The sequence below is a fragment of the Rousettus aegyptiacus genome, unplaced genomic scaffold, assembly GCF_014176215.1.
Source record: "Rousettus aegyptiacus isolate mRouAeg1 unplaced genomic scaffold, mRouAeg1.p scaffold_m13_p_3, whole genome shotgun sequence".
Taxonomy (NCBI): Eukaryota; Metazoa; Chordata; class Mammalia; order Chiroptera; family Pteropodidae; genus Rousettus; species Rousettus aegyptiacus.
The window spans coordinates 155,646,855-155,669,743 of NW_023416306.1; the positions used below are offsets into that span (position 1 = coordinate 155,646,855).

At 39.3% G+C, this 22,889-nt stretch overlaps 1 protein-coding gene across 28 annotated transcripts in view; it reads left to right on the plus strand.

The window, feature by feature from the left end:
- Positions 1-22,889, plus strand: part of NRXN3 (neurexin 3) — a 1,418,420-nt gene that overhangs the window by 287,938 nt on the left and 1,107,593 nt on the right. The window lies entirely within an intron of this gene.

Here is a 22,889-nt window from a genome sequence, read left to right on the forward strand (position 1 = left end):
CCAATTTCTGTATATTGAGTGACTAATTTGTGCAGGTACCATACTGGGAGGCAATATATTTCATGGTCAGATGCATGGACTGTAGCCTCAAACTGCCTGGAATTGAATCCTGCCAACTACTTTAGCTATAGGATCTTGGGTAAGTTATATTATTTGAGCCTCCACTTCCTCATTTGTAGGATGAGGACAATAATCAAACATATATCATAGAATTGTTATGAAGATCACAAAGGTAATTAATTGATCTAAGGCCCTTTCCTTTTGTCCTGAAGAACTAGTTTTAGTAATTTTAGTTTGCATTAAATCATCTGTCCTTTTCCTTATTCATCAGTTTATCCAGCAGTCTGTTAAGGATGCAGCATGTGTTAAGCGTTAGAGAGAGACTTAGGGTTTTTGTGAGAAATGGGAGCTGTAGATGCATGCCTAAATACCTTACACAGTGCTTGGCACATGCACAGTAGCCCGTATACCTTTCAGGAACTGAATGCAAGTCCCTGTCCTTAAGGAGTGTTCATTGTGTCTGCAGAAGGCCAGTGCCAGATGGGAGTGTCACGGGGGCAGTCAGCCAAGGACAGAGAGCAAAGCAGGGATAACTGAGCATAGGCAGAGAGAAATAATCCTCCAGCTGCTTCTGTGGCCTGGAAATTTGAAGCGATTTCTACCTGGGACTGGCTCTTTTGTTTTATGCTTTTATTTCTATCTTTGTGTCAGTGACTTGTCTGACGTTTCTGGGACTCTGTCCTGATACACAGTCCAGGCAGGTGGGATCCCAGTGGGGAACTATGTATGTCTGCGTGTATATTCCAGAAAGAGTTTAACCTTGGACAAGCAGGGCCAGTGTTTTGACTTTAGGGTGTGTTTGATATTATGTCTGTGTCATTCCTCACACTTGGTTGGGGTAAGGGTACTAAGTTTGGCTCACGGGACTTGTAGCTTTGCAAGATACAGTGCTAATGTTTACACTTAAACTTGCTGTGACCTGTCTTAGTGCAAAGGAATGGGAAGCCTCTAGAAGAATCACATTTAAGGGGAAAATCATAGTGGTGACTTCAGTATACTTTGGAGGCATCTGGGGTTAAACATGGAGGACTCTGGAGCCAGAACACCTGGCTTGAGATCATGGGTCTGTCTTTCATTGGTCATGTCACCTTGGGCAACGTTATTAACTTTTCTGTGTCTTGGTTTTATTGCTGTAAAATGGTTTTAATAATTATAAACTACCTCACTGGATAGTTGAGAGGATTAAATGAGATAATATTTTCAGAGTACTTCAGTTCTAGGCTCAGAATAAGTATTCAATAAATGTTAGCTATTATTTCTCTGTTCTTCCTTCTATTGCTATTTAGAATAATGTTATGAAGATTCAATTTGATAATGTTTATGAAGGTAGGTAATTGCCTACCACAGTGCCTGGCATAGATAAGCTCTCAGCAATGTTTCTTTTCTTTCATATCGACCTTCGAAGTCCATCTCTGAAGTCTCAGAGATTTTCTCATCATTTTCCCCAAACCTAATGCAATACGTTCACATTTCTGGTGAAAAGAAGAATCTCAATTCAACTGACAGACTAGGCCTCTCTTGTCCTTCCACTGCTCCCTGTGAGAGAACCCTGCTCATAACTGTTTATGACTTCGTGTTGAATGAACATTGTAACTGCATGTATTACTTATCTTTTGCTGTTCCACAAATGTAGCAGCTTAAAACACTACACATTTATGATTTCATGCTTTCTGAGAGTCAGGAATCTAAGAACAGCTTGGCTGGCTCCTCTGCTTGGGGTCTCTTACAGGCCGCAATCAAGGTTTCAGCCAGCGATGGGGTCTCACTTGATGGCTTGACTGGAGAAGATGGAGAAGGATCTGCTTCCATGCTAACAAGATTGTCAGCACGATCCTACTTCTGGAGTGTTTGGGTTGCAGGTCTCAGTTCCTAGCTGACTGTTAGCTGGAGGCTCTGCTCAGCTCCTTGCCACGTGGGCTTCCCCACCATGGCAGCTCGCTTCATCAAACCCAGGGAGAGGGAGAGGAGAAATAGGGAAATAGAGAGCACCTGACTGACTTTGCTAACAAGATGGTAGTTGCAGTCTTATGTAATCTAAGCACAGAAATGACATTCTGTCAGCTTTATCATCTATTAGTTAAAAGTCAGTCACCAGTTCCACCCACACCTAAAAAGAGATTATGCAAGAGTTGTGAATACCAGGATGTGGGGTCCATTGGGGACCATCCTAGTCTGTCTGCCCTAGCATGCCTGACCTCTTGGCTATCTTTCAGATGCTTTATTTTGCTTAACTTTAGATTTTTTTTTTTCTTTTTCTTCTTCTTTTTAAAATCTCAGTCCACCAAATCCAGTTTATCAGGACAGGTCTAAGTGGTATAGGTACCCTTCAAATTTCCAGCAGCATTCTGAAAACTCTAAGTTTCCCAGAAACTTATAGTTTTTACTTTTTTTTCTCCTGTAAATAGAAACCTATCCTTTTATTAGCAAACATTTCAATTTCAGGAATGCTTTGTCTCCCTTCTGATTGATCGTCAGTGGGCAGTAGCTCCTAACAAAGAGAACAGTTTTAAGGTTCTTTTCCTTCTCTGCCTCTCCATTAAGTGGTTAATGCTCTGGAAGCAGGCACTTGGAGGGGCTCTGGGAGGTCCTATTTAAAGGCGCACTTTGTAGAGAGAAGCCGCCTTCCACAGTGATATGGTGAGGATACTTAGCCCCTAATTTATCTGGGAATTTGGACCTCTGGGTTTTCTGTTTGTTTTGTTTTTCTTCCCCACTAATAGACAGGCTGAGAAGAAAGTATAGGAAAGGTTTACTCCACCTCCCTTAGGAGTCAAAGGAAGACAAGTTATGGTTGCAGCTTAACAGAGGTGCCAGGAAGAGCCCCCTCATGACCCCCTCGTAATTGTTTCCTTTCACATGTTCTAGTCAGTGCTATTTAGACTGAAACAGGGAGTCATTTATGCCTTTTATTTATTCAGCAAATATTTTTGAGCATTTTCTATGACCCAGATACTGTGCTAGGTGATGAGGTTACAATAAGATGTATCCCCAGCCTGAGAGAGCCATACATTTATTTATTTATTTACTTACTTACTTACTTACTTACTTTTATTTTTTCTCAAATGTTATCCTCCAAATCTTTATTCTGTTTTCTACCTATTTATGGGAGAAGGTAGCTCTATTTTTTTCTCCTCGGAGAAAACAAGCTAGAAAACACAGGCGAATGCAGATGATCAAGCCTCTTTTATTGTCCCATTCCTAGTTTATTCTTTCTTTAACTTACTATATGCTGTTTCTACAGAGGCAGTATATATTAGTTACCTATGGCTGCATAAAAATTACCCTAGAATTTAGCAGCTGAAAACAACATTTATTATTCCACACTTTCTATAGGTTAGGCACCTAGGCATGCCTTAGCTGGGTCTTCTGGGTGAGGGTCTCTCACACAACAGCAATCAAGGTATTGACCAGAGATGCAGTCATTTCAAGGGTTGGATGGAGAAAGGTCCACTTCTGAATTCATTCGTGAGGTTGTTGGCAAGATTTAGTTCTTTTCTGGTTGCTGAGACTGAGGGCCTCAGTTCCTCATTTGCTGGAGGCTTCCCTCATTGCCTTGCCCCACAGACCTCTCTCTAGGGCAGCTCATGACATGGTGGCTTGCTGTCTGCCTGCCTGGTAGAATGGGTCAATATCAAACAAGCTAATCCAGGGACAGTGATGAAGACTTGATCTTCTAGGCCTTATCAAGGGCACAGACCAAAGTCAATCAGTACAGGAAAGTTTTCTTAAAATGAGATGGAGGAGAGAATAAAGCAAGAAAAGGAGAGAAAGATTTGCTTTTGTCATGGGGTTACAAATCCGACAAGTCTCATAAGCAGCTTCTTGTTTTTGGCTGAGCCAAAGAATGCTTTTTCCCTTTTAATGTTATCAAAAGACCCAGGCTCCCTGTGATTATAGCAAGGATTTCAAACTGAAATGCCTGCGGAAGCTCAAAACTTGGAGGATGAGGATTGCCTGCTGGGTGGGGTCTGTGGTGACCTGCAGGGAACATGCCCCTTCTCAAGGGGACAACCCTTTTTAGAATTAGGAAATGAATTGCCTAGGGGAAATATGGCCACCGTTTTGCCAGCGATTTCAATTAAAAAAAAAAAAATTGAAAATCCATATTTTATTCTAGCCAGTGACCTCTGTTTTACTGCTGTTTGAAAGAAAACCTATGTCACACTATTGAGCATCTACAGTGTTCTAGGCATTGTATAAGCCTCATAAAGTTCTCAAAACAACCCTGTGTTTAGAAATCATCGTGCCCATCTTGCAGTTGAAAAGGGAGGCTCAGAGAAGTTAAATGACTGCCAAGCTCACACAGCCTATAAGTGGCTAACGCAGGTCTGAATTCAGGTTGACCTAACTAGAAAGAGCTGCAGGGTTGGTGATGCCGTGCTTCTCAGGGAGGGAAGAGTCTTCCTCAAGGTAAGCATATCTCTATTAATGGTCACCGTTTGGTGTCTAGGGCCATGCCACCATTCTCCAAAGGTTAGCACCACTGGTATACTGTGCAGACACTAGACTCTTGTTTGATTAGCGCCAACTCTGAGTTAGTAATTGATCATCAGCCTTTCTGGGGTTGTCAAGCTTAGATTTATTCCATTTTGTAAAAGCCCCCTGCCATGTCCTTGAAGTCCATCTCTATATTTTACATTATCTAGATTCCACATTATTTAGATATTTCACGTGTGAAACTAAGCTTCTTGATTTGTAACCAAAATGTGACTCTTAGCCTCTAATCGGAAGTATGTATGTGGTGGTAGTGGTGATGAAGTTTATCCTCTGACATGCTGTCTTTAAAATTAAGGTAAATTATAACTCATATTGGGAATTTCGTGACACTTCTTAAGACACTTTGAATATTTTTGAATTGCTACACAACCAGAGCGAGGAGTCAAGGCTGTAATCTGTGTGCCTATCTCTCGTTTTTGAATAGATTATGAACTCTTAGAGGATTAAGCTTGTGTCTATATAGTTCTCTCTACAGAGATGAAGGCTTTCACAGCATTATCTATAATTGGGTGTTTAATAAATGCTTTTTGATGAGGCTAATGGTATGGAAATAAAACTCTTGAGATCCAGAGCCTGCCTGGATTTCTTGCTTCATTAGGAAAGAAGAAGAGGTGAATGTGAATGCTCGGATAAATATGAATGTAGATCTCATTTAGAAAACCACACACTCTCCTAGCCTGGAATACTGGGAAGAGACAAACTTAAAGGGTGTGACCAAGACAAAAATTCTGTTAACTGGCACTAATACCAGTATTTGCCGGTCTTCTTCAAAAAGGTAGATTCCATTTGGAATCCAGTGAGGCACAGGCCTCAGATTGCTTGACAAATCACACCAATATTTACTCAAAAGTCTCTGCCATTATAATGGGTAATGGCAGGCACACCAGTGCCCAACAGGGGTGAAGGCAGAGGTTAATGGTTTTCTTTATATTTGCATTATTACTTGATCTCTGGCTTTTGTGGCCAGATGGTTTTTTATAAGCTCTTCCCATCTAGCTTTCTGAAGTGTTATCAGCTTGTTTATTTTAGGGCTGTTTTGTATGCTAGAAAATAAGTAAAGAGAATCCAAGATGTGAGCTAGTGATACTACGGTGCTCACTAAAGTAAATGTGAAGCCTTTTGTTGAGCTTTCTAAAAGCCAAATTGTGTTTCCTTTTTATCTAAAATGTTAAAATTCTAACCAGCTGCCCCAAGCGTATCAAAAGAAGTTTCTTCTCCACCACCATGGTGAATTCTTTAAACAAATTGATTTCGAGCTTGCACAACAGTGTGAATGCACTCAATGACACTGAAGTGGACATATAAAATGGTAAATTTTATGTTTTGGATATTTTACCACAATTAAAAACTTTTTCAAGTATCTAATCAACCACCAATTTTGTCAGACTGATCCACAGCACATGGACAGTATTCGCATGCAGTACTGTAAATGTGTGGGTAGAGAATATTACTCTATAACACTCAAGTAAAGGAAACATCATATCTTTTTATTTTCCCTAAGTCAAATTAAATTTGGCTCTGAGCTCTGTATTGGAAGGATGTCTGAGAAAATCAATTGCATTATGTTTAAGGGAGCACAGTTCCTAGGTTTCTTAAAAAATTGGAACAAGACTTTCATGAGATCAGGAAAACAGGGGTGGAGGATTATATCCTTCCCACTGGATCCTTTTGCAATTATTTCTGTGTTTGCCACATGATGCAACTCTCCAGTTTGGTCCTTCACTCTTTGTCATGCTCATAGGCTTGCTGGTCACAGAGCAGCTTCTCATAATGGCCTTCTCTACTGACCACAGACTTGGCCGCAGAGTCACTTTTTGTTTTTCTCTAGGCTGAAGTGTTGGTTCCATAGGAACTTAAAGGAATCCCTGCCATTGTGGGTATTACTTCAAAGGGGACATGGGTCTCTATTGTTCATATCTCTTTCCTAACCTCAGAAAATCTCATGCCCTCTGGTTGGGCTCTCTGTTTCCCTAAATCTCAGTGCTCAATCAGCCAGGTTCCCGGACAAACTTTTACATGAGAAAGTTGAATTCTGGGCACCTGATAATTTTGACTTTTCTGCTGTAAGACATAGGAGTTGTTATTGATCTTGAAAGTAAAGGATCTGAGATTCAGAACAGATAGATAGCCTAGAATCTTCTTCATGTAAGGGAAGTAAAAATGTTTATCTTCTGAATGTCCAAGGCGGCTAGAACAAGAAATAATTATTCCAACAGTTTTGTTTGTTTGCTTGCTTGCTTGCTTGCTTGTTTTTGGCTATGCAAGCATTAGTATTAGTAACATAATAGTTGCAAATGTATCTTTAGATACAGACAGCTGGAGATTGAATCTTGGCTCTGCCACTCACAGGCTATGTGACCTTGAGCAAGTTATTTAAGTTACCTATGCCTCAGTTTCCCCATCTATAAAATAGAAATCATAATAATATTTTGTCAACTTATTGTGAGAAACAAAAATGTGTACGAAGGACATAAAACAGTGAGCCTGGCATGTAGAAAATGCTCAATATAAGAAAGTTATAGTAATAATTATTATTAATATTACCAAGACTGGTCATTTTAATCCTCTGAAACTCTTGCTTTGCTCTAATTTCAAAGAGTCCAAGGAAGCAGAGAAATCCTTTCTACTAAATTTGGTATTGGTTCTGAGATGCTTCTAAAGAATCTTTTATGAGGAGTCCCCTTGGGATACCGAACATATCCACATATCAGAGGAGTGCTATACATTTAAATTCATCTTTTCATGAAATTCTGATTCTTTTGCTTTTAGGATTCTAGCTGGTCCGCAGAAAGAAAATTACTCAAGTGTGTAAATTAATCAAGCCATTTTGAAACTCAAACATGACTTATGAAAGAGCTGAGCCCTGTTTCTTATTAACTCTGGGTGATTTGCTTTTTTTTGGTTTGATCCTTGGCCTTTAAGTGAGTGTTGATCTCACTTCTTTCTGAGATTGCTATAAGTCTTGCTGACCAAATTTCAGTTAAAATTCCTTGAGATTCTTAGCTGTGAGAGGCTGCAATAGGCCAAGTGCTGTAAGTACAAGTGTCCTATTGTTAGTATCGATTTTTTTCACCTTGATAATAACTTGCAGCCAGACTTGACAGCTGGTAAGCGCCACATCTTTGCCTCTCCCTATGCTTATGTGTGATTGGTGGCTTTAAAGAAAATTTTATTTCTTGCATGTCTTAGGGTTTCATAAATTATAGAAATGTTATCTTTTTGGTTTGAATAAAGCAGTGAAGCATGTCCTTGACTTGTCACTCCCTCTACACCCCAGTATCTTCTCATCCCCAATGTCTCTTGTTCTGCTGTCACTGAAACGTTTATTGTTTGGCTTGTGGAGAGCTAAGGAAAACATCTAACTGTAGGGCTAATGCTTACTCAAGCCATTCCCAGGATTCAGTATATGAATATATTGGGCATATCTTAAGCCATGGGCTCATAGTGTTTATGTCATGATTCAGTGGCATGTCTTGATCAGTTTCTTCATCTGTCATCTCTTAGAAAGCATGTAAAAAATTAATCACAGGTATCTCCTTGTATTAGCTTGATTAATGTTAGCCGATTAACAAATGAACCTTAAAAATCTCAGTGGCTTAATAAAATAGATGTTAATTTTCCAGTTATATATAAAGCCCAGCTCTAGGTGCTCTACAAGGTCATTCAGGGAACCAGGCCGACAGGGACTTCCAAGGAAGACCTCAGTGTATGAATCTAACCACAGATGGAGAAAGAAAGAGATTTTGGTAGGTTTTTTCCCCCTAAAAATGTCAGGAAAGATGGAGCTTCAGTTGGAATTGGGGTTAACTATGGTAGAAAAGGAGATGCCAAGGCGAAACTGACAGCTGCTTTCACTTTGTCCATTTATCCTTCATTACCTAGAGTCATGGAGTGTTAGACTTGGAAAGGGTCTGTACATCAACTCATTTCCCTACTCCCATGTGGTCGAGTTCCAGAACCCAGGACTTCCAGAACCCAGGACTTCCAGCTCTTAGGTGCACTGACATGCTTCTTCCATGTGGGACCCACTTCTGTGAGAGCAGCCCTGGCTTTAGGCACTTTGCTGGGTTCAAATCCCAGCTCTACCACTTAGGAGTTGAGTAAGTTATATTATCTGCAAAGGGATAATTTTAACAACCTCTTCACTGGAGGTCATGAGTATTCAATGTATAATGTCTGACACAAAGTGCATATGAAATAAATAGTCCCTATCATTATTCATACTCGAATTGTTTTAAATGCTCACAGTAATTCCCCTCTCTGAGTCCAGGTCCTAGGGTGGTCCCTTCCCACTCTAATTCTGGGCTTGGCCACATGACTTGCTTTGGCCAATGGAAAAATAGCAAATGTTATGCAAAGGGACACTCGAAAATGTTTGGAGGCTTTCCATCTCTTGCTTCTCTTTGGGATCGCTGCAACTTCCACTATGTGAATGGGCCCAGCATAGTCTGATGGATGATGAGAAATACATGGCCAAGTCATCCATCACCTCAGGTGACATTGAGCCTATTCCCAGACATGTCAATGAGGTTATCTCTAGACTGTTCAGCCCCAGGCAAACCAGCCCAGATTAGAAGAACCACCCATCCTAACCACAGAATTGTAAAATTAATGTTTGTTATTTTAAGCGGGTGGCTCATTATCCAGCAGAAGCAAACTGTTATGAAGGGATCACGTTTGAGAGGTTTATATGGGCCAGATATAGAACTTGTGGTACCCATCATTTCACTAAATATGTTGCACAGCTCCATCTAACTGCGAGGAAGACTGTGAAACGTAAGGCAGCTGGAAAGAAAAAGAATGAGGCTCAGAGAACAGCTGGCCAATATCTGCCACACTGATTTAACTCTACTTGATAAAAAGAACCCTTAGGTGGTAATCAGAGTGTAACAACTTCCCAGGCAAGTTCCTTGGACCAGGTCACTAGACAGTCACTTTTAGTGTATTTGTTTGGCACAGGGAGATAGGGGAAAGGAAATTGGACAGATGTGCTGCCTTCATGGGAGGTAGTCTGGTAATCAATTCCTGCCAAGGTTCTCCTGCAACCCTGAGAGATAAAAAAAGGCACCTATAGGCAAAAACCACAAGGTAAGAAGGGTTTTAAGCTTACATTGCTGAGAATAAGAGATTTTTATTTCTTCTTACTGAGAAAGGGAGGCAGGGCATCAGTCTTTGAGAGCGTTATTAATACATTTTTGCTTTCTGCCCTCTAGAGTCTGAAGCAATCCTGCCCCCATGCTCAGAGAGTAAAAAGGCAAGCTAGCCAAATTCTATTTGTTCCAGTATGTCTCATCCCAGACCATTTGTCAATAAAATCCTCTTCCTTTTCATTTCCTTCCCATATTTGGATCTCTGGGTCTGGTAACAGAAGTCTCAGAGCCTGTGAATCTGATGAGGAAGGCGGCCTGGCAGTGGAGAAAGCATCCTGCTTAGGAGTCAGACTGTCCAGATTCCAGTTCTGCTCTGCCACCTTAATTATCTCTGCATGATCTTATACAGCTTCTCTAAGCCTTAATTGTGAGACTCAAAATGATATTTATAAAGAGTGTGGCACACAGTAGGTATTTATTAAGTGTTAACTGCCACTCTCCGTTGCCACCGCCACCGCCATCATCATCATCATCATCATCATCATCATCATCATCATCATCATCATCTTATTTTCCTTTTCTTCTTCCTTTTGATCTTGCCCACAAATCTAACAGGAAAAAAGATCACAAATTGGAGGAAAAGGCATGGGCAAGAAAGAGTGGATAAGGGAGCAGGAGATAGTAAGAAATCACAGTTTTTTCACAATTTAAATCCTATCCAATATTTACATGATAAATTATGCTTTCAAAGGGCTTAATCTAGACACTCTCATTTAGTATGACAGTTCTATGAGATTCAAGGGACATGGAGTCCACCTGAGCCAATAAGTAAACATGTGAATTGTTAAGTGATAACTGAGTTACTGAGACTGCAGTAACTTTTTTCTATCCAGTGTGAAAAAAATTTTTTTTTCAAGTATTTGATATCAAATTTATTGGAGTTAAGTCTTTTAAGTTTCCACCATCAGCTAATGGGCTAATGGACTAAACTGCATCCCAACTCTCTTGTGTTCAGAATTGTCGATATAAAAGTTGGTTTAAGAATCCTCATAATCCATTTACTCCTAATCCTTGACACAGAGTAGGGTCCCAGTCCTACTGCCACTGGGCTAACTGTTGATCACCTTTTCCCCGGTCTCTCCATATCTAGCTTGTTTCTTTAAACCTGGCTTCTGCAGTGTTACTTCCTCGTCTTAAGGCATATTCTACTTTGGGTTAGTTTTCCTTTCATCTACAGCCAGATTTTTGCTCAAATCTAGGAATATGCTACTGTGCTCTAAAATGAGTGTTATTTCTGAGCATTATACAAGTTTCTGCTTGCTATCCTTGATATTCTTTTATTATTTGCAAGGTTTGGGGGAGGGCAGAAGGTGGCTTTAATAACTCACATGCCTAGGGTCTCTAAGAGTTCAAGGTCTCTTTAGCAAACAGTTCCAAGGCATTAATTGAAGAGTTGCCACAGAGTACTATATCATTAACTAAAATTTGAATTCTTATTGCTATAGAAAACTAAAGAAAGGAAAATTCACTTTGAGTTGAGGGATCAAGGAAGCCTTCATGAAAAATGTGTTTTGAGCTGGGTTAAGTTGACAACATACAGGTGGAAGATGCCTTAACCAAAAGAGTGGTAGTATAAACACTCAAAGAATAATCAAGTTCGACAGGTAGTACAGGAATGTAGACCCTTTGCTCTAGGAAATAATTTTGAGAGGAAGTTGGAGATAATTTTGCCTGGAATGTTTTGTGCATACCAGTTAATTTATTTATCCAAACAGATATTTACTGAGCACCAACTATATTCCAGGCACTGTTCTAGATTCAAAGGATTCAGTAATAAGTGTGACAGAAAAGACTTCCTTCATGCTGATTATATCCTAAATGCGGAGACAAAAATTAGAAGATACATACATAGGGTAATATCAGATAGTTGTAGTGCTAGGAAAAAAGTAAAGCAAGGGAATGTGACAGAACATTATTGGAAAGGTTAAACGCTGTTTGAGAGACAAAAATCAGAGATGGCCACTTGGAGTAGGTAATATTTAAACTGAGATTTGAATGAAGAGCCAGAGCCATTCATACAAAAGATCTGGGAGATGAGTATTCCTGGCAGAAGGAACAGTTAGTGCGAAGCCTCTAAAGTGAGAATGAGCTTGGTAGGTAGGGTCAAGGAAAAGGTCAAGGAAAAGCACATAGGCCAGTGAGGTTGATACACAGGAAACGGGATGGGAGATCAAATTACTCTGTAGGCTACTTGAAAAATATATCCAGATCCAGTCCTACTATGGACCAATTGAAGCAGAATCTCTGAGGTGAGGTCCAGGCCACAGTGCTAATTAAAACCGCTCCAGGTGATTCTAATGGATAGCCAAGGTTGAGAAGCACTCGAGAGAAGAGCCAGAAGAGATGGGATTCTTTTGAGCAGGTAGAGGATGCTGCAAAATATGATGGAGAAGAAGTAATGTGAAGAGTGTGGTCCTGCAGGAATATACTGTGGCCAGGGGTGATCATCCTTGGCCTGGTGGTCAGTGTAGTCCAGAGTGCTCTGTTCCAACAGTGAGGTTCTTATGTTCTTCAGTTAATCTCTCTTGCCAGTTTGCTGAAATCGCTTGTGCCAACTATAGTAGAAATCAAAGAGTTAAGCTTTGGCTTATTTATTTTCTGCAGATTATTAAGACCCAACCTCAGAGCTAGAGAATAGGGTGGCTGATCCTGAGCTGGATAAACTTCCCCAGACACCCCTTTCTGCTTGAGAAGGGGCCTGGCAAAGAGCAGTTTAAATAATGACAGCCTATAGCTTAGTTCTACATGCAATATTTTTTTTCTATAAAAACTAGATGTTGCCTTAAATGGTCTGTATAAAAATGTGAGAGCATGAGTTGAATACAGGTCCTACAGAAGAAAAAGATTGGCACAAATGGGGTGTGAGATGGATGGAGAGCTGCCATGAAGGCTGAGAATCTCACCAAGGATGAGATTCTTAACAAGATAAAGTTCAAAAGCAGAAGTTCTTGAGCTTACACACAATTTAAGGGGGAAAGATTAGAAGGAATAGAATAGCAAAAGGTGCATGATGTAGATAGAGACCTCATCTCTTTAAAGTCCTAAATAAGAATATCAAATGAGGCAGCATAAGCAAGAACTAGGACTCTAGAGTCCAAGTTGGTTTCCTCATTTGTACAATGGGAATAATAGCACCTAAGTCATCATTGTTGTGAGAATTAATGAGAAAGTGCATGTAGAAGGCTTGGCACAGTGCCTGGCACTTCATAGGGCCCACTATATGGTAGCTCTCATTGTAGTGTTCATCACCATCATTGAAATCACCATTATAACAAACATATCTCAATCACAAAACACCAAGAACCAATGAGTTCTAGATAAAAGCGAGAAGACCAATATGGAGCTAAGTTAAAAATGTCAGAAGTCAAAGCAACAGAGCCCAGGCAGTCCAAAAATAAATAAATAAATAAAAGTCAGGATTCGACTAAATTCGCAGTCAAGTAAACTTTATTCAGTGTCTACCATGTGTTGCTTCCCTCTAACATACTTTATCCCTTCTAATTCTGTGAAACAAGAAGAAATGGGCCTAGGCAGAGCTTCACGGGGGAGATCGATCATGAAGGATATAGATGACAAATGCTGGTCAAGGTGATCTCTGAGAAAACTTCTAAGTCATCCATGGCTTAGATTGCTAACTCGGGGGTAGAAGTAAAAGTTAGATTGCCAGTATTGGGGCTTAGGAAGTCTGAGATGGCTTTAAAGGTAATAATGATACTGATAAATACTGATGGATTGCAGGGGTCTTTCAACCTATTGCTTGTGTGTGGACGGGAAGCACCAAGGTCAACAGCTACAGTTACAGTGTAGACTTCTGGATCTGTATACCTGGAGAGAAAGTTGATCTGAGCTAGTGTGGAAGATTTGGGGAGAATGTGTATAAAAAGTAACAATGTAAACCAAATAAGCAGTTGGGTTCTCTAGGTGGGTAAAGTAGAATACTAGAGAGAACTGAGTTGAAACTTAAGAGAAGAGTTAGCAAGGGAGAACCAAAAAATATCATTAACATTACATGTCATAATACTGAACAGGAAATTAGGGACCTGTTTTACATGCAAATAACTAGAATCACCTAGGCCTCATTTTTTTTGTTTAAAATACTATTTATTATTCTGTAGAGTACAGAGAAGCTTAAGGCAGTAATTGAGAAAGTATTTTACGTTCCCAGGTTTTCAGACTATGTCCAGCTTTGTTTTATTTGAATATAATTTAGGGTTCCTTTCTCATGGGGTGAATGAAAATAGAGATTATAGAAATGTATAAATCAACATGTGTTTATTGGAATACAGCCAATGACTTGATGAATAGAGGTGAAAAGTTTATTAGTCTATTTAAAATATTGATTTAAGTAATGCTAGTTATGCGCAGTAGAGATTAGGCTTCTACCAGGATATCACATTAATAAGTTCTGTCCTAACTCCTCTGCCTTTACCTAGGTAGGATATATGGGTGACTAGAATTTGGTAAGAGAGAGCTGCCTGCTGAGCTACCCACACTGTTGTTAAGAGTATAAGAACAGAGATGGAGTTTTTAGCACACCTGTTTTCTCTCTCATCATATTTGTCACCTGAACAGATTCCTTATGCTCATTATCAAAAACTGATGTTATCTCCAATTCACATTTTGTTCATTATTTCTCTTCATTGTATTAGTCAAGTTCAGACACTAGACTGTCAGCTGCCAGACAGGCTGGTCTTTCTCTTTAGAAATAGATGGAAACCATTTGTAATTCATTATCAAAGCTTACAGCCCTGGAGGTGTTTTGGATTTCAATTCTTCCCAAAAAGCCAGCAATAAAGAAGAGAAAAGTGCCTGGGGCAATTAGATGGGCTATCCAAATGTCAAAAACCATACATTCACCTCTGCAAATGCAGGCTCATATTCTGTTCTTAAGTCATCAGAGAGAAACACAAGATGTTCACTGTCAGTTTAGACTGTCAAAAAGCTTGTCCAAATCCTGTATAGTTGTCACTCCTCATGTATTCTCACTGCAGAAACCAGAGATCTAACTTCCTGTACTTAAACTTTCTGACTAGACAAAAGGACCTTTTGAGATAATGTGCATGCCTTAGATGATTATCTAAGCTGGAGTTGCAAATAGAGTAACATGCTTTTTTGTTAAGTGATTAGAACCCAGATAGTACAGAAGATTAATCTACAGTGTGGATAAAGATTTAAAACATGATGTCTGCTCATGAAGCCTTTACAACCTACTTGGGGAGTTAAGGCTTACATACCCAGAACCTTATTTTTAGTGATTTTTGGCAGTTTTAAAGTTCCCATAATACAGTACACCAAGTACCCAATTGTGATGCCCACAGTGAAGGACAATTCAGAAAGAGACTGAATTTCTGAGGAATTGGTAGTTTACATGGAGTTTCACTTACCTGGAACACTTTTTGTTACTTTAATTCCTCTCCATGTGTTGATTTAACCCAATCTGGAGTTCCAGGAGCAAGAGCTGATTAGGGAGTATGCTTAATTTGACTTTATTTTATGTGTAAAGTAAAAGGGAAAGAAGTGAAAGCCCCAACACAAAGGTAGCTTGAGAACCTATGAGAATGTCTCTGTAAACTGTCAAAACTTATGGAGGTTTAGCAGAAACAGAAGTGGGATAGCTTTAGGCTTTAACGGGGGATAGGCTTGATAGCTCCTGTTTTGGTATTTATCCTTGATGCATACGGGAACAAGCTTTACCACAAGCAAAATTTCAACTGGAAGCCAGGCTTTTTGAACTTAGGGTTTTATCTTTTCCTCTGCTATAAAGTGATGAGGTCACAGTCCTTGCCCTGATTGGTTCACAAGTGGATACATGTTGAGGTAGGTGGGGATAATTCTTGGGCTTTCTTATACTAAAGCATACCTCAGAAAGGAAACAATCTATTTTGGAGATGATATGGGAGGTAAGACAGGCCCATGATGGGCTGTCCCATTTGATCACCATGAATTTTCTCTGTGATGTCTTCTGCTCTAAGAGGAGCCTAGTCATGGAAAAAAGAATCATAGCCAGTAACTGTCAGTCTTCTCCAAGGGATCAGTCAGCTTCCCTCCAGCTTACTCAGAGATCGGCTCTGGCATATAATATCACATGTCAGGGAGTGGCTCAATAATTTACCAGGCAACTTGTCTATAGATCAGAGTAGACAAATAATAAAATCTTTAGTATGTAAAAACATTACAAAGAAGTTGAAATTTACAGTAGCAAAGGATCTAGGAGGATTGGGGATTTTGGAGCCCTTTATGAAATACATGTCTGTGCTGAAGACCAGTTTGGCAAACCAAAGGGTCTTTTCTTGCCATTACCCAGACTCAAAGCATGGTCTCTGATCACTGTGAATGTAATGGTTGAATTCCCCACATCTACTCCAATCATCATGGTGTCTTCTGAAGAAAATAGTTAATTTTATTCCATCCCATGGCTACTTCCGATCTCTGTATTTTATTTGGGAAACAATTCGTTGAAGCGCTTCCACATTATATGTGATTTAAGACCATTTGTTCATTAATTCATTTACTTAGTACACATAAATTGAGCGTCTAAAATGTTCCTGGCACTGGGAAAACAAAATAATAAACTACTGTTCTTATTCTTGAAGTCATCCCATTCTATTTGTAGAGGTAAAAAAAAAAAAACATTTGTAATAGAAAGAGAGAAATATCATCAAGTCACATGCAAATCGCTCGAAGAAACAGAAACAACTGTCTAGGTTAGTTGGAAGGACTCACAGAGAAGGTGGTATTTATTCAGGGCTTCAAAGAATGAGTAGGATTTTCCTAGGTAAATTGGGAGAAGAAGGGGGACATATATTGATGGAGCTGCATGCTTGAAACCACAGAAGTCATGGCACAAGTTTAAATCTGGATTTCACCATTTACAAGCTGGGTAAAGTCTTTCAGCTTCTTTTGAAGCCTCAGTATCTTCATTTATAAAACATGAATACGTTATTTCCTCACAAAATTATGTTGAGACTTAATTATCCTGTGTTTGAAATTGGTTTGAAAATGATGAGGTTGGAATGATTACTGGGTAGGTTGGTTGGTTGTCCAACGGGTGCCCCTCACAAGGGGAGGAGACAGTCTACTGGCTGTCACCACAGTGAAGGTCAGGAGCTATGCGGACCATAGTGGCAGAGGAGACACAGGCATTAGAATGATGGTGTTGAGAAGTTAATCTGTTTTCCTTTTTTTTTAAATAGCTCTGCATGGAAGCTGTCAATGGAGTTCTCTCTCCAGCCAGATTTATAGCTTCTAGATGACATTGTTTTTCTTTGCCATTTGGAGTCTAAAACAAGGCCAAGGGAAACAAGTCTCATTTTCCTATTAGTGGCAAATGCAAATCAATCATTATAATTGAAGTCCAAATGGAATAATTTATGGGAGATCCACTACAAGTTTCCTTGTACCCTCTCCCCCCCACCTTCATTATTTTCACCATCATTTCTTTCTGCCTCTTTCTGGTATTTAGTCCTGTCTGCATGAAAGACATAGGCCAATTAGAAAACGATTGCTTTCACTCTCTTCGACCCATCTCTTGATGTTTAGGTTAGTTTGGCATCTGATCTCCTACAAAGGACTATCTTTCTAAAAAAGTCATCTATCACATTTAATGGAGGCCATTTAGATATTAATCATCAGAAGTAAGTAATGAAGAAAGATTTCCTTTTCTTGGAAGTCATATGAACATTGAGCTAATTAACCAGTGCTATACAGCAGTTCTCTGCCTGAAGCCCAGTGTTGAATTTTACAATGGTCACTTAGCAATCAGAGATGGGAAGTGAGCAACATTTTATAGAATCTTGAATTAATTATTTTGGGGTGATGGATGTAAGTTTTGGGGTGGGGCAAAATATTCCCAGGTTATTCTTGGGGAGATGAATCATATACTTCTGTGAAAACTTTTAAAAGCTTTAGTTACATTGTGTGGTTTGCACTGTAAGGTACCACAATGGTATAACTGGATAAGAGGCACCATCTCTTAATAGAGCTTACCTGTTTATCCTGATGAAATTTAAAAAAAAATTATATATACACACACACACACACACACACACACATATACATATATATATTAAGTATATACAAAAGAAAACAGAAAACTTGGGGACCAACACAGAGAGTGAAAATTACTTAATTGTTGTCTTTCATTGTTTGAAGAATTATGATTATAGAATATAGTGATCCTCTGCTTTTTAATCTCATTGGTAAATGAAAAAGGAATAGATAGGAGATGGAGAGGAATGATTCAAGTTGAACTTCAATAAAGTATCCTTATTGTTTATTTTTCATATCATAGATTTTTCAAAGTAGGATATTTCTTATTAGTCCATTTTCATTAGGTGTCATCTTATGACAAGGTAAAGGCTGTAGTGGTGGAGGAAGGGTAAGCTCAAAGCAGAGGACTAATATTTACTGAGCACCTACTATGAACAAGTTGTATACTTTTTAAACATACACTATCTCATTTAATCAACGATCTTATAAATTAGGTTATTTCTAGATTTATTTTACAAATAAGAAAACAAAATAAAAGAGGCGAAGTAACCTGATCAGTGTTACATAGCCATTTTGTATCAGAGTCTGGATTTACATCTAGATGTATTTGACTCTAGATTCCATATTTTTCATATTTTACTCTGATGTGAGATAAATGATTCTTGACAGAACTCATCTTTATTCAAGATATGAGGGTAGACCTATTGATTTCTCTTAGCCTTTTTCATGACTCTATTATCAGAAAGAGTTGGCTCCAATGAGAATACTTACTGGCATTATTATAGTAGTAGACACCTTTGTGTTGCCTGACTAGCTTCTTTTCCCTTTATTTGAGCAATAGAATTTGTTCTCCATGTAAGTAATTAAAAACCACATATTTCTGATGGAGATGTGAACTCCCTTCGCTCCGGCTCACCTCCAATTATAAGGTTGGGCACATAATCTAGGCCTGATCGATCAGAATAACCTATTCTTCTGTCTACAGCTATTGATTTTTCATGTTTCCCAAGCTGATTTTACCTTTCCTCTAGAGTCATCGGAGAAGGTACTCTCTGCCCACTGGAATGCAAGGGTGACACCATTATTCCCCTTAATTAGAGAGAAAAGAGCTTGTCTAAGATACAGAGGAAGAAAAAGAGAGTCAAGCCCTAATGATATTCTTTAAGGTCCTGGATCCAGCCACACCCAAACTCCAATTTTTTAATTCTTTGAAGGAATGTGAATTGATAGTTTTCTTTTATATTGGCTTATGTTATTTGCAACCAAATAAATTAAATTTTTAAATACATAAAAATCTAACAATGTTATTTTGTGTGAATGGCTGATAAATCATATACCTGTAGTCAATGAGACAAATCATATCCCATAATGTGATCCAAACTTTCCAAAGACTTGACATCTGTGCTTGGTTCCTAGATTATCTTTGGACTGCTCTGAGGGATCAGCCGATTGGCCAATAAATACCTTTAGTGCCTCCAGCTCTGTGTAGTGCCTGGGAAGTACCTGAATTTGCCTTGATTGAGTCATGTCTCCTTCCTGGGAGGTTCAGGAGGTCGTTGTAAACTCAAGGAATAGTACCAATTGCAAAATGACAAACTGCTTTATTATCAATTGTACTCACGTTCATAACTTCCAATAATTTTTAATAAATTTCATCAGAGCATAGGGCTTAGCCCAAACCCAAGCAAAATCTTTCTACCTTCTAATTCAAACCTTAACTCTAGCCCGTGGCCAGACCACAGTGCCCAGAAATGGTTAGTAAGAAACATAAGAGATGATCAGTAGATCAGACTTTAATCGAGTCTAAATGTGGATCAGCTTTTTGCACAGCCAAGAAACAATAGAGAAAGCCACAGCCAAGTGAATGACCTTTCATTTTTTCCACAAAAAACAAGGCCCCATCAATGTCTTGTATTCTGCTTAGGAAATCAGACTAAAAGAAAAAAGTAAATAACCTACATATTTTAGTACTTTTAAAAAATGATAAAGATCATCATCATCATAATGTGTGCTGGCAATACACCTCTTAAGTGACATCTGACACAAAGATGGACTGCAAACAGTGCTTGAGAACCAGCCAGCATTATGGAATCATTGGGCTGTTCTTATTGCAATGTTTGTACTGAAAATATCCATATTTCCACCTATATGTGAGGCCGTGCTCTTCAAGGATATACTAGAATGAGGAGAGGGAATCTCTTTATTGCGTTACAGTGATCTGCTGAAGAAAAGCGCTATATATGCGTGTTTGCAAGAAGTCACATTATAGGGCGTGTATGTCTATTAACAGAATCACTGAACCAGGGCCAAGCTCCTGGGCGTTCATCTTTCTAACCCGGTAATTCTCAAGCCCTGCTATGTGACAGAATGCCTGGGAGTTTATTAAAAAACTAGTTCCTGGGCTCCGCCCAAGACCTGCTGAATCAGAATCTCTTCTGGTAGGGTGTAGGAATATGTATATATAACAACTTATCCAGGTGATTTTTATGCCAGTTCACAGAATAGCCCTTGGGGATCCTTCTATCTTTTACCTTCAAGTTAAAACAAAAACAAAAAACAAAACAAAACAAAGATCACTCTGAAAGCTCATGAACCAGACAAGAATCTAACTTGTATTCAAAGATTTTTAGAAGAATATATCTGCAACCTCTCTCAGCAACATATCTTTTGTCCAATAAACTTCATACTATCTCATACCTCACGTAAACCCCTGGCATTTCAGAGTAAATCTGCTTCCTGTCCCCTGTTTATTGTTATTGTTGACATCTTTGTCATTTTCTGCTGCTATGGAGGCCCAGATGGAGAGCAGGCTAGCTTCTCAGCTTCTTCTTGTTTCCTTGACCCCTGATTCCAGTGTGTCCATGCTTGGGATGTTTTACCAATTCTGCTTCTCTCAGTAAGAGCTATTACTTGAACCTCATCTGGACCTAGATTAAGTGGTTGGAAATGACATAAATGAATCAGATCATATGAATTTACAGGGGTAGTGGGAAAAGAGAATCATGAAAAGAGACAAAGTTGAGGGCCTGGGAGCGTGGATGTGAGTTTGTCTAAAGAGAGAAAGATGATTCCAATTCGTGTCTTACCCCTCTCCCTTCGCCTTCTCCTGGTAGCTAATCCGCTTGGCATAATCCTCTTAACTGCATGTATTCTATCAGAATTTTTATCTGATTTACTTCTCTGACAATCCTTTCTATGTTTTGCTAGCTTCCTCCTATTTTTGTGAACCTCTAGATATTACACGGGAAAATCAACCCTGTTTCTTTATTTTCATATAAATTTGGATTCTTGAGATGCTTAGAAAGTGAGGACAGCCCTTTGCACAGGATGAAGTTGTGTGAAAAGTCTGGGGACAATGTTTCTAGCTTTCAAAATTTGGCAGGTTTTCTCCCTAGTCTCCAAGCTGGATCCTAAGTGGTACACTGTTGGTATGGGTCAGGGGGACTGCTGGGCTGAGTCGGAGGATGTAGGATAAAGGGAACCATGAAAATGGTTCACGTGCCTAGGTGCCAAGAATATTGGTCGGTTAGATGTTAAAGTTATTCAATAAACTTGACAGTTTTTTTGTTTGTTTGTTTGTGTCATCAAGGAAATTAGAGCATGAAGAGGGATGCTCTTCACTTACCTTGGATAAAGGCAGGGACTCTGCTCCTATAGGTCTAGCCCTGTGTTCTGCCTTCTGTGGAGAATGATCTTAGGGCTAAAAAGGCATGACCACTTGCCCTAGGACTTCAGTCTCTCTGCTTGACATTATATCATAATTACTTCATCTGGTTGGGAATTCAAATCCCTCTAAATTAAAATACTCCTGAGAGGGGTATAACCTGAATCCCTTTATCAGCTTACTCTGTAAATATCAATTAATACTTTAGGAGAGATTAGCTGGCAACCAATGGAAATCAAGATAGTGCTGGCATAGTAAGTTCTCCTGGTTTTACTCATTAGTGGAGTGCCGTTTATTATTTAATTTCTCTAGGTCCTGGTTTCTTCCATTTTTTAAGTAAAGGGACTAGGTGATAGGATCTCAGAATTCCCTCCCAGTTCTGGTGTAATGACAGGGTTTGAAAAGTGTTCCTGGATTGCTGACTGAAAGAGGATTGATAAGAGACTTCCTTCCTTCAAGGTTTTATTGATCCCATTCCTGGAACTCAGGCCACATAATTGTGGGTCTAGTGAAACCAAAAGGGATTATGGCTAGAGAGTGAAAGCCATGGGAAGGCTGTATTGCCACAGAATTGCTTAGTTGCAAACCCTGAGCAGCTGCATCCCAGAGATGAGTTAGCAAAGGAGTGTCATATGGGATGTCACAGCTCAACTGCAACAAAATAGGCTGATACGATCAGAAAGCATGCCAGGCCATTGTGGACATCTGCCATGCAGGATGACCTCAAGTAGCTGTCTGAATGCGGCCTACAATCCCTCTCTCAACTTTGAAGAAAGCCCTGGGCCTTAAACTTCAAATCTGCACAGACAGCACAATAGCCAGCAGGCCTGGCTTTCTCATGTCAACATGATGCAAATGTTTCTATAGATACAGGATCTGAAGTCACGAAAACTAGATTCCGGTGTGATATCCAACCAAGAAAAAAAAAAAAAGAAGAAGAATGTTATTTATTCACTTTGAACTTTCCTATATCCTAAGCCCTGGACGAAGTGTTTACATACTTCATCCCATTTGGGTTGTGACCTTGGGTTCTTAAGGTCCGTGGATCTTCATTTCCTTGGAAGTAAAAATGGAACATTTCTGCCTTATCTGATAATGGTAGCTAACATTGACTGAGTGCTTACTGCGTACCAGGCACTGGGGTAAGCACTTTTTTGTGCCTTAGGATCGTATTTAATACTTACAATAATCCTCAGAAGTAGGTAGGAATTATGATTATGATTATTTTTCTCTATATAAGAGTTTATTTGAGCTGAGCTGATGACATATGCAGGGAGCAACATCTCAAATGCTCATGTGATTATTTCTGTTTTATAGGTAGAGAAACTGGATTGGGATAAAGCAGACTTGAGTATGGAAGTTATAGATAAAAGGGACTTCATGTTCCCTCTTCTGCCTTAATGTCTCAGTCAGGTGACTGCTTTTGCTGATATCACCTAGAAATACCCCAAAGGAGCTTTCTGTTTTTAGTTCTGGCTGTATGAAGCCATTTCAGGTCAGTGAGGAGGGCCAAATAGAAGACTTTGTGC